Source organism: Peromyscus maniculatus, chromosome 1 (genome assembly GCF_049852395.1).
Source record: "Peromyscus maniculatus bairdii isolate BWxNUB_F1_BW_parent chromosome 1, HU_Pman_BW_mat_3.1, whole genome shotgun sequence".
Taxonomy (NCBI): domain Eukaryota; kingdom Metazoa; phylum Chordata; class Mammalia; order Rodentia; family Cricetidae; genus Peromyscus; species Peromyscus maniculatus.
In genome coordinates, this window is record NC_134852.1 from 184,265,489 (window position 1) to 184,280,750 (window position 15,262).

General features: G+C 41.5%; 1 protein-coding gene across 2 annotated transcripts in view; it reads right to left on the reverse strand.

Annotated features, from left to right (window-relative positions):
• Asah2 (N-acylsphingosine amidohydrolase 2) overlaps window positions 1-14,965 on the reverse strand; it is a 120,155-nt gene extending 105,190 nt beyond the window's left edge. Inside the window, exon 1 of one of the 2 annotated variants that reach the window (XM_042262647.2) lies at window positions 14,742-14,965. The gene's annotated coding sequence lies outside the window, so the exon portion shown is untranslated. Of the gene's footprint in view, window positions 1-5,286; window positions 5,484-14,741 lie in introns of those variants that run through there. The other variant, XM_076562209.1, reaches the window with a different exon arrangement.
• Window positions 14,966-15,262: the final 297 nt, after the last annotated feature.

The following is a 15,262-nucleotide window of genomic DNA, read 5'->3' on the forward strand; positions in this document are numbered from 1 at the left end:
TCTGCCCCACCTTCCCTTTTCCCCTCCCCCTTTCCCCTCTGCTGTAGAATATTCCTTTGCACTGTGTTAATATGTGTCATTGTGACTGGTTTAATAAACAAGCTGACTTGCTAACAGCTGAACAGGATAAAGGTAGGCAGGAGAGCCAAACTGAGAATGATGGGATGAGGAAGGGTGGAGTCTGGTTGCCAGTAGTTGCAGAGGGAGCAGGAGATGAACATGCCATGCTAATAAAGGTACCACATGGCAGAGGAATATGGGTTAATTTAAAATATGGGGCTTAGTAATAAGTCTGAGCTACTGGCCAATCATTTACAATTAATATAAGCCTCTGTGTGGTAATTTGGAAGTGGCTCTTGGGACTGAAAAACTCCACCTACACTTTTTCCCTTCCCTCCCCTCCCTTTCTTTTCTCTCCCCTTCCTTCCCTTCCCTTCCCTGTCTTCATTTATATGACAAAATGGGAGTGACTCCTGCATTTTCAGCTAGACCATGACTGTATCACGTAAAGTAGGGTGCTCTGCTTGATGAAATCCTGACATTTATTGTCTTACACTTCTTGTTTGTTTGATTGGTTAGTTGGTTGATTTGGGGTTTGGTGTGTGTGTGTGTGTGTGTGTGTGTGTGTGTGTGTGTGTGTGTGTTTGTTTTGAGATAGGATATGTAGCCCTAGCTGGCCTCAAACTTAAATTTCTCACATTTCCCACTCATGAGTCCTGGGATGTGATAATTAGCAAAAACTGGCACCCACGTTCAGAGGAAAAGGCACTGATTTCAATCCAATCACCTTTCAATAAGGAAATATAACACTGTGTTCTATAATGTTCCTTTGGGGGTTTAATTTTCTTCAGTTCTAGTCAGAGCATGGCTCTAAAGTGAGGAAGTCATGTAACTTCTCTGTGTTTGTTCCCTCATCTGTAAAATGAGTAACAGTAACTGCTTAGCATTGCTATGAGGGACTCAGCCTCTTGGTGCCAACCCAAGGTGTACCCAGTTCTTCCCGATGCTCCTCTCAGCCTTTCCTTCCAGCCTGTCCTCATTCCTTTGTTGCTCCTTTGACCTGTAGAACCACTCTTCCAAGGATCCACAGCCTCCGCACTAGGCTGGGAGTCAGGTAGGCTACCTTTATCCTCCTTCTCCTTCTTGTTCTTTATCCGGGTCTCTCCAGACCTTACTCTTAGTCCTGATGCAACCTGCCCACCTGAGCCCCTCCTCCCAGCCCACCTCTACCTCTTTGGGGTTTGGCCTTTTGATTTGGACCAAATATAATTCTAGTTCTTTCTCACTGTTCCTTTTGGCTTTCTGCCCCATCCCCATCCTTTTGTGACTCCCTGGCAACCAGAAGAACAGCTCTCCACCAGGGACTCCACAGCTGCCACACTTGGCTGAGACCCAGAATCATTCACTCTCTGGTAGGAACCCCACAGTCACCACACTTGGCTGGGGCTCAGAGTGGGCAACAGCAACCAAAAAACAGAATATCCATCAACACAGTCAAGACTAGATATCCGCACCAAGGAACATTTCAAACATAGCTCAAGGAAGTTATATGCCTAAATATCACTGAATAAACAAGAACATGACCAACCAAGACAATATGCCTGCATCAGAGGCTATATTGTAATAGACTCTGAGAAAATCAATTTACCTGAAGCACAAGACAAGGATTTCAAAATAACAATTATGAATATGTTCAAGGAGTGTATGAATAAATTCCCCAATCAAAATACAGGCAGTTGAATAAAATAATAAAAACATGCAAGATGTGAAAGGAGAACTCAACAAAGAAATAAAATCTCTAAAGAAAATCTAAACTGAGGTAAAACTGGGAATGAAAAACACAGGATGCCAAAACAAAAACTACACAGAGAAACACTGGAGTTAAAAAAAATATCATAAATTTCTGGGCATGGTGGCTCATGACTTTAATGTCAGCACTCGGGAAACAGAGTCAGGCAGATCTTTGTAAATTCAAGGCCAGTCTGGTCTATAGAACAAGTTCCAGGACAGCCAGGTCTGTTACATAGAGAAATCCTGTTTGGGAAAGTAGGGAGTGGGAATTCATAAATCAAATGGACCTAACAGATGTCAGACATCTATAGAACACTACGCCCAAACACTAAAGAGTATACTTTCTTCTCAGAAGCCAAAGGAATGTTCTCTAATTATTAGAATATAAAGCAAGTTTCAAGAGATACCCAGATCTTATCTGAATGTCATGGACTAAAGATGGACATCAACAACCATAGAAAGGGCAGAAAGTATACAAATTCATGGAAGCTGAACAGTTCACTGCTGAATGAAAATCAGGCCAAGACAGAAATCAAGAAGGAACTTTAAAACTTTTTAGAATTGAATGAAAATGAATACAAAACATGCCCAAACTTATGGAACACATGAAGGCAGTTATAAGAGGAAAGCTGATAGCATTAAGTGTCTACATTAAAACACCACCACCACCCTGGAAAAGCTCATTACTAACTTAAAGACACACTTAAAAACTCTAGGATAGCAACAATAAATAATGCCCATGCCTCATGACCAGGATTACTTGGCTAACACAAAACAAACTTAATTGTATTTTTTGTCAAATATTTGTCTCATTTTGCTTTGTGTATTTTTATGTTATTGATCTTTTGCTTATAGATAACAAGATAAAAGAGGGAATATGGGGAGGGGCAACCAACATATATGAAAAGCCATATAGAAAGCTAATATGATAGATACTTTCTAAATATAAACATAATTAAAAGGAATTTAAATGGGATTACCATATAATGGGGGAGAGAGTGCCCCAAATAGTCATCTTTTGCCAACAAGTAAAACCTCCAGTGCCAGGAATGAGTTACATTTTGTCATCGGCAAAAAGGATTTCACAGACAAACCCCAAACAGCACACACTATTGTCAAGGCTATTGGTTAGTCTCCACAACCTGGTGGTAAGACCCTATCGCTGCAGGCACAGCTTACCTTTGTCATTGAACAAGGAATATTGAGCAGGCGCCCAACTGGAAGCTTCACCTCTACTGACTAGTGCTCATGGTGCTGGAAAGTACTTTGCTTACTACTGGACGAGAAAAGTTATCAGCTACAAACCCTGTGATCTGCCTGCAAGACATGCTGGTGCAATAGTGGCACAAATGTTATAGGATCCCATTCCATGAGACAAAACCCATGCCTGACCCTGCTGAAGTCACTAAAACCTGAGACTAGATAGGCCAAGGGCTGCAGGGGAAATGCTAACACTATTATTCTGCTCATGGAACATAGCAACAAAATGACTCCTAATGGCATATTGCTATACTTATAGATTAGAGCATCATTTAACCCCCGTTAAAGGAATTTCTTCTTGCAATGCATGGAAACTAACACAGACAATGTGCACAGAGTAATAGCCCTCAATTTGGAGCACTGAGCCCTACATGGGATGTCTTTATTAAGCCCCTCCCCTCAAGGCTCAGGGATCTATGCAGGAGAGGAGGTGGAAGGATTGTAAGAGCCAGAGGTTTAGTGACTCCAAGAAAACAGTGTCTTCCAGACACCACAGGCCTGATACACACCAGGAACTCACAGAGACCGTGGCAGCATGCACAAGGCCTGCACAGTTTCAACCCGGACAAAAATCCTTGCACTGAGAAGGGGAGGTAGACATGGAGTCCCTTCCCTAACTGAGAAGCTGTTTGCAATTGATGCCTGCTAGGAAAGGGAAAATCCATTTTCTCAATGGAGTAGTTTTGGGTATGTGGACCACATTCCAGGCCGGGCCTCATGTCCAGGAGAAGTTGGTTAAGACAAAACAAGCTGTGTTTTGTTTTTGTTTGAGACTGTGCTTGAGAAATAGTTTCTGGGTAACTTAAGTAACTTAAGTGGTACAAAGTTTGTTTTGTTTTGTTGTTGTTGGTGGTGGTGGTGTTTTTGTTTTGTTTTTTAGTTTTTGGTCTTATTGGGTTTTTTGTTTGCTGTTTTTAGTTTGTTTTTATTTCATTTTTTTGTTGTTTTTTAGTTTAGGGATTTTTTTTGGAGAAAGGGGAAAGAACAAAGTTGTGTAGACAGGAAGGTAGGGAGGATCTGGGAGGAATTGGAAGAAGGGAAAGAATATGATCAAAATGTATTTTACGAAATAAATTTAAACCAAAAATTAATTAATTAATAAAAAGATTTCAGTGAAGGCTGAATGAGAAATACATATCAATGGACTCAATTCTTAAATATAACTGCTTCAGTCTCACTGAATGCTGAACTATTCTTTCTGGACTTTAACAAAATCAACAGCTTGTTCTCAGACTTTCTGAGAGGAAATTTCCCCTTGGTTTAGTATATCTGGACCAGATAAGAACCATGGATGAAAAAAATAACATAAAGGAAATTCTTATTGGCTTTCCTTGTTCCTAAGGGGACTCTAGGCACAGAGCAAATCTGCTATGGTTACCAGTCATACCCAGTCTCTATGCACATGACCTTGAGAAAATGAACTTTGACAACTGACTTTTCACAACGGAGCTTAACAGGAAAGAAAAATAATGTGTATGTGTTGGAGGTGACACCCAGGCCAGATCTTGTGTGTGCAAAGCATTCTCTCTGCCTTCCAGCTACACTTCTATCCGAGCCTGGCGAATTCCTTGTACCTCTTCTATTTTCACAGAATGGAATAGAAGCCTGGAAAGGACTCGATTCTGTCTACAAGAGCCACCTACCTCTTAAGCATCCATGAATGCTTCCTTAGCACAAACTCAGATGGCAATGCTGCCCTGGGAATTGGGTGGTTACAAAATTTCTTTTATATATATTTTTTTTCAATGTAGCATCATAAAGATGAATTTGTATGATTCAATTAATAGGTCCACAGTGTAAACATCTAGGAAGTAGACTGCTTTAGAAAGATGACCTGACCATGATTATCCTTGTCTTCAAACTTTAGAGTCATCTTAGAAATAAATAAATAAATCTTTGGCTTATTGTAATGTTCTATTAACAGTTCAAAGTAATTTTGAATTAAGGCAATTTTTTTCTCCTGATGTCTTAAAACAACACATTATTTTTCTGTCCAAAATTTTCTACAACAAGTACTGCGAGACAATTGGTAAATATTGAAACCAGCTCTTAAGGGATAAAAAGCTTTGATGTATAACATTTGTCAATTTCTGTGGTATAGATTCAAGCATTGCTGGTTTCCAGGAGCCACAAGATAGTTCTCAACAACCAGCTCTGAGCAAGTCTGTACAGTAATCGGCTCTAATGAGCCAGTATGGCTGTCCCCAACACAGCACTGTCATTGTGCCAACTCACCTAGGAGCTGTCTTTCAAGCACAACCGCAGGGAACAATATGCCCTTGAGGCCAGGCATACAGTGTAGTCCAGGGTTCGAGACTGGATCCTTCCATGGCTACAGAAGTCATCCAATGAATGTAGTTGGCTTTGATTTGTATGAGAATTGTGGTGTGAGCCTTTTCTTTATGACATCTGCTCTTCCCAGATCAGACCAGCTAGGTAAATCAATTAAGAAATGTTGGTAATGATGATAATATAGGTCAAAGATGGTTCCAGGAGATTTGCCAAGGCCCTCTGTGATGTGACTTCTTGGTAGAGTTCCAAGAGTACCTATCTGATTCCCTGTCAGCAGTAAATTATTGACAATGCCCTCTGTGGTCACATTGGCTCCACGTTATTGAATCTGAAGCTATTCATAGGTGTGAGGAGCCACCGCCTTGAAAAACAGGTAGAGCTGTTATTAGAGCCAACTGCTGAGAGAAATCTGATCCAAAGTCCCTCATGGGGTATGTCAAGACAGTGGAGTAGCACACAGTAAGTGTCACGGACAGAAGTGACCCTTGGTGCAAACAGCTGGGATGGCAGACCTCCCTTCTCTCTCCAGAATATTCCCCAGGATATGAGGAGATCCCAGTTTAGGGATATTGAAATTGGAGATGAATAATTGGCTGTATCGTACCCATTTCCCCTGATTCTATGAAACTCCTACTGCCTGTGGACTGGTCCATATCAGCTTACATCATTTCCTCCCTTTCCACACTGAATCGGCTCCGGAGGCTTGATATCTCTCCCATCTCTCACACCTCTTATGGGCAAACAGGTACTTCTTTCTCTGGCTAGGAATAAAGAGACTGAAAAAATTCTCAGTGCAGGAAGAGCTTGGATGACATTCCAGAGCCAGCTCCTGGAATCTGTTGAACCGGAGGCAAAGTTTTCCGTGTTTCCTGTGACAGCAGTGACGATGAAGGGCCATGTGCTCTGTATGCTGCTAACAAGGAATCACTTCACAGAATTAGGGAAGGAATGCGGAGAAAACGTGTGGGGAACCCAACTGCACAGATGTCTCTTGCATGCTGAGGCCCCCCGACAGTTCATTGCTTAACCCAGATCTTCCTCTTAAGCACTGTGTGCTCTCCCATGCTGATGCTTAATATTGATGAGCCTGTCTCCATGACACAGTTTGGCACTGGAGTAGCACCCTGTTCTCAGGACCATTCTAGAGGTTGGTACACAGGATCACATGCCCACAAATAAACCAACTAAAAATTGAGGGGATTCAAAAGCTAACAAACTGAAAACATCAGATCTGAATTCCTATCATTTGTATCTTTTCATTCTGTCACGCAACAGGGGCTCCAAAGAAGGTCCAGGGACAGTTTCTGGTAAGATAATGGACTGGAAGTGGACTCTTGGTGACCTGGGTAAGAAGAGTCCACGTAGGAAAGAACAGTTTATTCCAAAGACCGAATGGGGGAGAACTGTGAAAATTCACGAAAGTAAACACAGAATCACTGGAAAGTGCCAGGAAAAAGACAGAGAGCATGGGGGGAACGGGAGGACAGCCATGCACCCACCCTCTAGAGGAGCCCACCAGAGTCCTCAGAAGCCTCAAATCCAGTGGCTGGCTTTGGTAAGACAGTGATTCTCTGGCCATGGGTCAGCGGGGAAGAGGAATCCCATTTTGTCACTCTGTATAACTCAGCAGGCAGTGTTCAGTGTTCTCTGAGAGAGAAGCTACTGTTTAAACCTCATCTGCCCTGGAATGTGAAAATGAGGCACAAACACAGGCCAGGGAACCAGACTTTAACCTGCTTCAAGCTCCAGGGTGAGAGACGACCCTGGGAGACAGCTTTGGAAAGGAGGGTCAGTCTCTGAGAGTAAGTGCAGGTGCCCAGTGGCTCCACTCCAGCAGAGAGAGGCCCTTAGTGCCCTTAGTGACCTAGTTATCCCCGGGAGAGTCAGCCTCTTGAGAACCCATCTGTGGTTGCTGCTGGAGAGCATGCGCACACGCCCACAACTACATCTTCCTAGCACTGAAGTGAGCACCTTTCCACTTGTGCTGACCTCAGGGCTGCCGGTGACTCCCTGCAGACCCAAAGCACTTGAGAGACACCCTCAGCTAAAACATTAGCCACTCCAAGGGACGCAACATGGAGAGTCTCTTGGGGGAGAGAAGCCTGTCAAGACCATAAATTGCAGAGATTTTAATTTTTTTTGTCCCTTTAAAAAAATGCAATTCTTTTCCATTTCCCTGCCTCCTTCTTCTACCTCCCCCATTTACTATTTCCACATTTACTTAAAATAGTTTGTGATTTTATAACCCATCCTATACTAGTTTTTTCGTATTTTGTGATCATTGGTGACACATTTGTGGGTATTAATTGATTTTCAGTGAATTTCTAGTACTTATGCACCTTGACATTATTACGACTGTAGGAGTTTGGATTTTCTTTCTTTCTTCCTTCCTTCCTTCCTTCCTCCCTCCCTCCCTCCCTCCCTCCCTCCCTCCCTCCCTCCCTCCCTCCCTCCCTCTCTCTCTCTCTCTCTCTCTCTCTCTCTCTTTCTTTCTTTCTTTCTTTCTTTCTTTCTTTCTTTCTTTTTCCTCTCTGAGTAGAGAGCAGGTTCTGGGTAAAGATCCAGAGATAGGGACTGGAGACATGGCTCACTGGTAGAGAGCACTTGGTTTTGTAGAGGATGTGTGCTTGGTTGCCAGTACTTACCTGGTGGCTTACAACAATTTTATAGACAAATTTCTAAATGGTCTTATTAAATAAAAAACACAGGGCTGGAGAGATGGCTCAGTGGTTAAGAGCACTGACTGCTCTTCCAGAGGTCCTGAGTTCAATCCCCAGCAACCACATGGTGGCTCACAACCATCTGTAATGAGATCTGGTGCCCTCTTCTGGCATGTAGACAGAACACTGTATATATAATAGATAAATAAATCTTAAAAAAAAAAAAAAAAAAAAAAAAAAAAAAAAAACAGAAAACAAACAAACACGGAGCCAAATATAGGGGTGAAAGTCTTAGAGAGATCAGGGAAATAGGGAAAGCCACCAGCCAACCTTACCTCACCAACTCTGCAGCTTCCAATTTTGAGCTACTTCCTGTCTACCCACGTCTTTATTGCCTTGCTGTTCTGCCCTCTCATTGGCTATCTTAGCCCAGCTACCTCACTTTCTTGTCACCGTCTGTCTGTACAGACCTCCAGGTCTCTATGATTGGTCCTGGGATTAAAGGCGTGTGTCACCACGCTTGACTGTCCCCCCCGTATGGCTTAACACACAGAGGCCCTGCCTGATAAGTGATCACAGTAAGGACATGTGCTGCTTGACTTCTTGTTTACTTAAAATGGCTTGCCTTTCCCCCTGATCTCCAGGTAAGCTTTATTAAAGCACAAATGAAGTATCACCACATTTTAGCACAAATAAAATATCACCACATCATCCTTAACATCACTTCAGTTCAGAGAATTGGTGCCCTCTTCTGACCTCCATAGGACCAGGCATGTTCATGGTGTACTTGCATACATGCAGGCAAAACACTCATATACATAAAATAAAAAGAAATAAAATGAAAAAAAAATTAAAGCCCCACCATATAAAGCCAGACATGACAACTAAGCCAACTGATGTACAAATCGTATCATGAAAACACAAAAAATACTTAAAAGCAAGACATGACAAAAGTCTCCAGAAGGAGATACCTTCTCAACTTCTGAATTCAACGGTTCTGAAATGGGTAAGATGCCAGCTAGAAATCTCAAATCTTACTAGTAAAAGTGACCTCTGACCTCAAAGATACAATCAGGTGAATTAAATACAAGACCCGGAGAGGAAGTTCAGCAGCAACACAGAACAAAACCTCATAAAATGGATTTTTTTAAAGAAGAAAGGAAGGAAGGAAGGAAGGAAGGAAGGAAGGGAGGGAGGGAGGGAGGGAGGGAGGGAGGGAGGGAGGGAGGGAGGGAGGGAGGAAAAAAGGAAGGAAAAAAGGAAGGAAGGAAGAGAAAAAAGGCTAACAGTATGGATCAAAAATCAGCAAAGCTACGGTAATACACTTTTCTGAAAATATCTCTTGACTCCAAAGAGGCTGAACTTTTGCTGGACCTTGCAGCTAAGTTAATAATATGCAAAACATATAAAAATATAAAAATATATATATATAGAGAGAGAGCAAGGCCTTTTGCTGGTGTCAGGCAGAAGACACGGGGGTTTTAAGTGGAAAATTTAAACCTGTACTTGCTCTTGGTCAAACTACTTCAAGAGAAAGTTGCTTTATTTTCATTCCTTAATATATTATGAATGCACAAGCAAATTGAGATTTTGAAAAAGATAGAAATGCTAGAAAAGAAAGACTGAGTGGATCAAATAACACAGAGGAAAGCATCATGGACAGACTCAACCAAGAAGAGAGAGTATCAAGGATAGAAGACAAAGGTAAGGGGATTCTACATTCCAATGCCAATCAAAAAGCAAACATGAGCACGACCACCACGTCCAAGGACTCTGGGATGTGACAGAGAGAACAACGCTCAGACTCTAGTGTGTAGAAGCAGCTGAGATTACAAACTACGGACTGTCCAACGAAATTATGGCAGAAACTTCTCAAAACTAGATAAAGAAATAGACATTTAAACGTAAGAGGCATTTATAATCCCAAATAGACACAGCCAGAGAAGAACTTCCCCCACGAGGTATTATAGTCAGTAAGTCAAAAGTACAAATTAAAAAAAAAAAAAAGAATATTAAGATCTCTAAGGGGAAAACACTAAGTTGCCCATAAAGGCCAACAGAATAACACCAGCTGCCACACTAGCAACCCTAAAAGCCAGAAAACCATGGAGTGGGGCCAGAGAGATGGCTCAGTGGTTAAGAGCATTGACTGATCTTCCAGAGGACCCAGGTTCAATTCCCAGCACCCACAGGGCAGCTCACAACTGTCTGTAATTCCAGTTCCAGGGGACCTGACACCCACGGCAAAACACCAATATACATAAAATTGAAAAAAATAAAATAAAAAAGAAAACCATGGAGTAATATAGCCCTGAAAGCATATAACCCCAACCAAAATGTTACCTCCAGCAAAGCTCTCTCTTAAATTGGTGGAGAAATAAGGATATCCCAAGACAAGCACACACTAAGGCAGTTCATAACTACCAACATATAGCTGCTGAAGACAGTTAAAAGAACACTATACAGAGAGCAGGAAGAAAGGATGAATAATGACAGTACAGGAAAGAATAAACTTCATGAGGGAAATGTGCAACAAAGGAAAACTAGAAATGAATTGATCAGGTTTAACATAGTAAACTAGAAAAATCCAACAGTATAGGAACAACAGAAAAGAACAGGACTGGAAATGGGCTCCGAATTTAGGAGCACATGCTACTCTTCCAGAGGACCCTGGTTTGATTCCCAGCATCCACATGGCATCTTACAACCATCTGTAACTCCAGTTTTGGGGGGAACCAATGTCCTCTTCTAATCTTTGAGGGCTCCAGGCATGCATGTGGTACATAGACATAGATGTAAGCAAAATGCTCATATACATGAAATAAAAGAAAATAAATAAGCCTTTAAAAATGAAAACAAGACAGTCAACCAGAAAACAACAAATAAAATTACTAGAATTAGTAAACACAGCAGTTCATGTAACTGCCTTTAACGTAATTGCCATAAATCACAAGTAAAGAAATGCAAACTGGCTGCCTGGATTAAAAACCAAGACCGACTATCTATTGCCCACAAAAAAAAAAAAAAAAAAAAAACCACCACATCTCATTGGTAAAAACACCCACAGACTTGACAGCCAAAGTGTGAAAGCCAGTCTTTCCAGCTAGTAGAAGCTGAGGACAAGCTGGTGTGGTAAGTCTGAGATTTAATAAGGAAGATTTCAGATTGAAATTAGTCAGAAGAGATGATGAATGTGACTACCTGATAATAAGGGAAAAAATCATCAAGAAAAAATAACAACTGTAAATACATATGCACTGAATGGAGGGGTATACCGAATGAGCATAAAGTGTTTGATTGATACAGTAACAGTGGGTGATATCAATAACCTGTTCTCATCTTTATGGTCATCCAAACAAAACAAAACAAAAATCAGTAAAGGAAGCCTCTGAGTTAAATCATAACATAGATCAAATTGATTTGATGAGTAGATACAGAGTATTCCACCCAACAGATGTGGAATTCCACATTTTTCCCCTGTAGCCTGTGGAGCATTCTCTAAAATAGAACATGTTAGGCAATCAAGTCTTAACAACTCTTAACATAATCAAAATAATTTCTAGTCACTAAGTAATGGCATAGAATTAGAAATAGCAAGAGAAACCGTGGAAAGCTCACAAATACTTGGAGAATGAAAAATAAACTATTGAATGACCAGATCATAAGCAAGATCAGAAAGGGATTTTAAGTGTTTCTAGAATTAAGTATAGCACAGTTTACCAGAACTTTTGAGGTATAAATAAGGCAGTTTTAAGGGGTAAATTTATAGCTTTAAACGCCTAAATTAAAAAAAAAAAAAAAATCAAGCTGGGCGGCGGTAGCACACGCCTTTCATCCCAGCACTCTGGAGGCAGAGCCAGGTGGATCTCTGTGAGTTCTAGGCCAGCCTGGTTTACAGAGTGAGATCTAGGACAGGCACCAAAACTACACAGAGAAACCCTGTCTTGAATAAATAAATAAATAAATAAATAAATAAATAAATAAATAAAAATTAAAAAATAAAATCAGAGATGTCTTAAATCAATAATCAATAATGAACAAGAGCAATCCCAACCCTAAAAGCAGAAGGAGACTAAAAATAAAAAAGATGAGGCCCAAACCAACAAAAGAACAACACATTGAATCAATTAAATACAAAAAAAATAGATGAGGGCCAAACCAACAAAAGAACAAGACATTGAATCAATTACATACAAAATTGGTTTTTTGAAAAGATAAATAAAATTGAGCAACTAACCAAAGAGAAAAGTTCCAGAATAATAAAATTAGAGATGAAAGAGGGTGGTGTTAGAACAAAGTCCAAAGAAATCCAGCGGCTCATCGGGGTTCTTTGAAAATACAGTCCTAAAAACTGGACAGTCTAGAAGAAATGGATAAATCCGTATACATACACAAGCTGCTTAAACTAAATCAAGAAGATATCAGTAACTTAAACAGTCCCATAATCAACAAGAGCCAGACAGTAATAAGAATATCTCCCCATGAAGAAAAGCCCTGTACTAGAGGGACTCCTTGCTGAATTCTACCAACTCTTCGATGAAGATGTAGTACCATCACTCTTCAAACTGTTCCCAGGATAGAACAGGGAGAACATTAACAAACTCATTCTGTGAAGCCCGTATTGTCCTGACACCCAAAGCAGATGGGGATACAGATACAAACAGAAGACTGTATACCAGTTCTCCTCAGGAGTGTAGATATATAAAGTATGTGCAGGCCTGAAGACACAGCTCAGCGATTAAGAGCATGTATTGCTCTTCCAGAGGACTTGAGTTTAGTTCCCAGCACCCCAGCCAGGTGGTTCACAACCATCTGGAACCCCAGCTCCAGCAGATCTGATGCTCTCTACTGGCCCCCAAGCACACCAGCACTCATGTGCACATACTTGCACAAAAAGGCATACACACACACACACACACACACACACACACACACACACACACAATACAAAGAAAATAAATCTTTTTAAAAGCTAGTATATTTGTCAAAAACATCCATGGAAACATTAAGATCATATGCCATGGTTAAGCTGGTCCCATCCCAGGGATTCAATGTTGATTCAACATATGCAAATCAATAAACACAATACAGAGCATATATGGGCTTAAGGATAGAAAGTACACAATCATCTCAAGAGATGCAGAAACAGCTTTTGGCAAACTCCAACATCTCTTCATGATAACAGCCTCTGAATATAAGGAACATATCTCCACATAAAGACTATACATGACAAACCTGTAGCTAACATTATACTAAGTAGAGAAAAACTGTGTTTTCTAAAGCCCAAAACAAAATAATGGCTCTCTCCCCCAACCCCGTGTGTGTGTGTGTGTGTGTGTGTGTGTGTGTGTGTGTGTGTGTGTGTGTGTGTGTGTGTGTTTGTGTGTGTGTGTTCTTCAATATGGTATTCAGCTGGGGTAAGTTTTCAGAGATGTTAAATGGAAATGTGGACAATGATTCTCTTGAGTTCTGACTGCACTGTGTATTCCTGGCAGTCTGCAAACATCTTCAGCCTCTTCTCTGTGTCCAGCACTTCTGTGGTGTATCTCTAGTGCCCCTCTATTCCCCAAATTGCCTCTGAGCCTCTCACCCACGCTTCTTTTGCTCGGCAACCACCAGCCTTCAGAGCCCAGGCTCCATATTCCCATCACCTGTCCTTCACTTTAGCAAATATCCATGGCTTCTGGCAAAGTGATCTGACAGAGACACTCAGCTGAGTCGTGCGGCAGTCTCTCAGAGTGATGGCTTGTACAAGTTTTACAACGGCATTGAAATTTTTCAGAGAAACTTAGTTATCAAAGGAATTCCCAGGATGAAATACAGAGGAATAGAAGCTACAAACACTTAGAAGAGAACATTCTAGGTAATGCAGAAGCATTTGAATATTGCTTTTGATCACCGTGCTGGGTAAGGGGTAACTCGTTTTAATCCGAAGATAGCGCTGTCTGGGGAAAAGTCAGTGTTCTTAGCTGTGGCTGAAACTGCAGCGCTGACATGTAGAGAGAGTGAGAGCCTGACAAACCTTCGCTACAGCCTGTATTCCTTGAAATTCATCCCATAAATTCAAATCTTTGAAGGTATTTCTAGTCTACTTTGAGTTCCAGTGTTTTCCACTAACAAGATAAAGGTCTGCAAAGTAATAGTGATGCCAACATGATCAGTCTAGGAACGTGATTAGAAGACCAGGCTTTCTGAAGGTTGTTTCAGGTCACACTGCAAACACTGGGGACTGAAGGAGTCAGTCTGGGGGAAAAGTCATGTCTAAGAGGATGCCTCCCTTGTTCGGGCTTATGATGAATTTGTAGAAGTTTGCTCTCTGAGTCTGAGGTTTTAAATCTTGCCTCCCAAAATGGGGCAGAAAAAATGGATTTCTGCCGCCTGGCTCCACCAATTCAACAAACAACTTCAAATCTATACCTCTGAGTATAGATTTACAGGTTCCATAGCAAAAGTATCTTTTGAATCTCACTGCAATCATGACATTCAAATGACCTGATCATGCAGCACTAGAATTCAGATCAGTTTAAAGACAGTCCTCCGATGCAAGGTGCAGCTTAAATCAGGATGGAGAATCTGCGGGCACTCACCCTGTGCCCTGGGCTCTTATTTTCAAAATAGAAAAGCAGGCTGCTAGACAACTGGCTTTCTCGAAGGGACCTTGTTTGCAAACATGAACAACCATTGCTTTGTTCTCTTGAGAGAAAACAATACAGCATCAATCAAAGCAAAGCCACGTACCCCAACTCGCTGCTGCAGCTGCTCATTCAAAACGGCATGTCATTCCCTGCAAGCCCGAGTGCCTGCTGGGACGCTTGTGTATCCTTTGCCTGGGCTCTTCGGAAGAAGCCGGCTGCAGGTTAACTCTTGAATGCTGGATGCTCTAACCCAGAAAGCCAAGGCTCTCTAACTTAACCACTAGCATGCTGACTCATCCAGCTGGCACCAGGCACCCTGCTGAGCTGGCTGATGGGCGAACCCTTGCACCATCAATACGTGGAAGGAACACCTAGAGCAGCAATTCTCAACCTATGGGTCGAGACCCTTTTGGGGGGTCGAAGGACCCTTTCACAGGGATTGCCTCAGACTATCAGAAATTTACATTATGATTCATAACATCAAAATTACAGTTACAAAGTAGCAATAAAATAATTTTATGGTTGGGGACAGGTCACAACAAGGAACTGTATTAAAGGTTTGCAGCATTAGGAAAGCTGAGAACCGCGGAGCTAAAGGCTATCCTTTTGCACCCTGAGCAAACT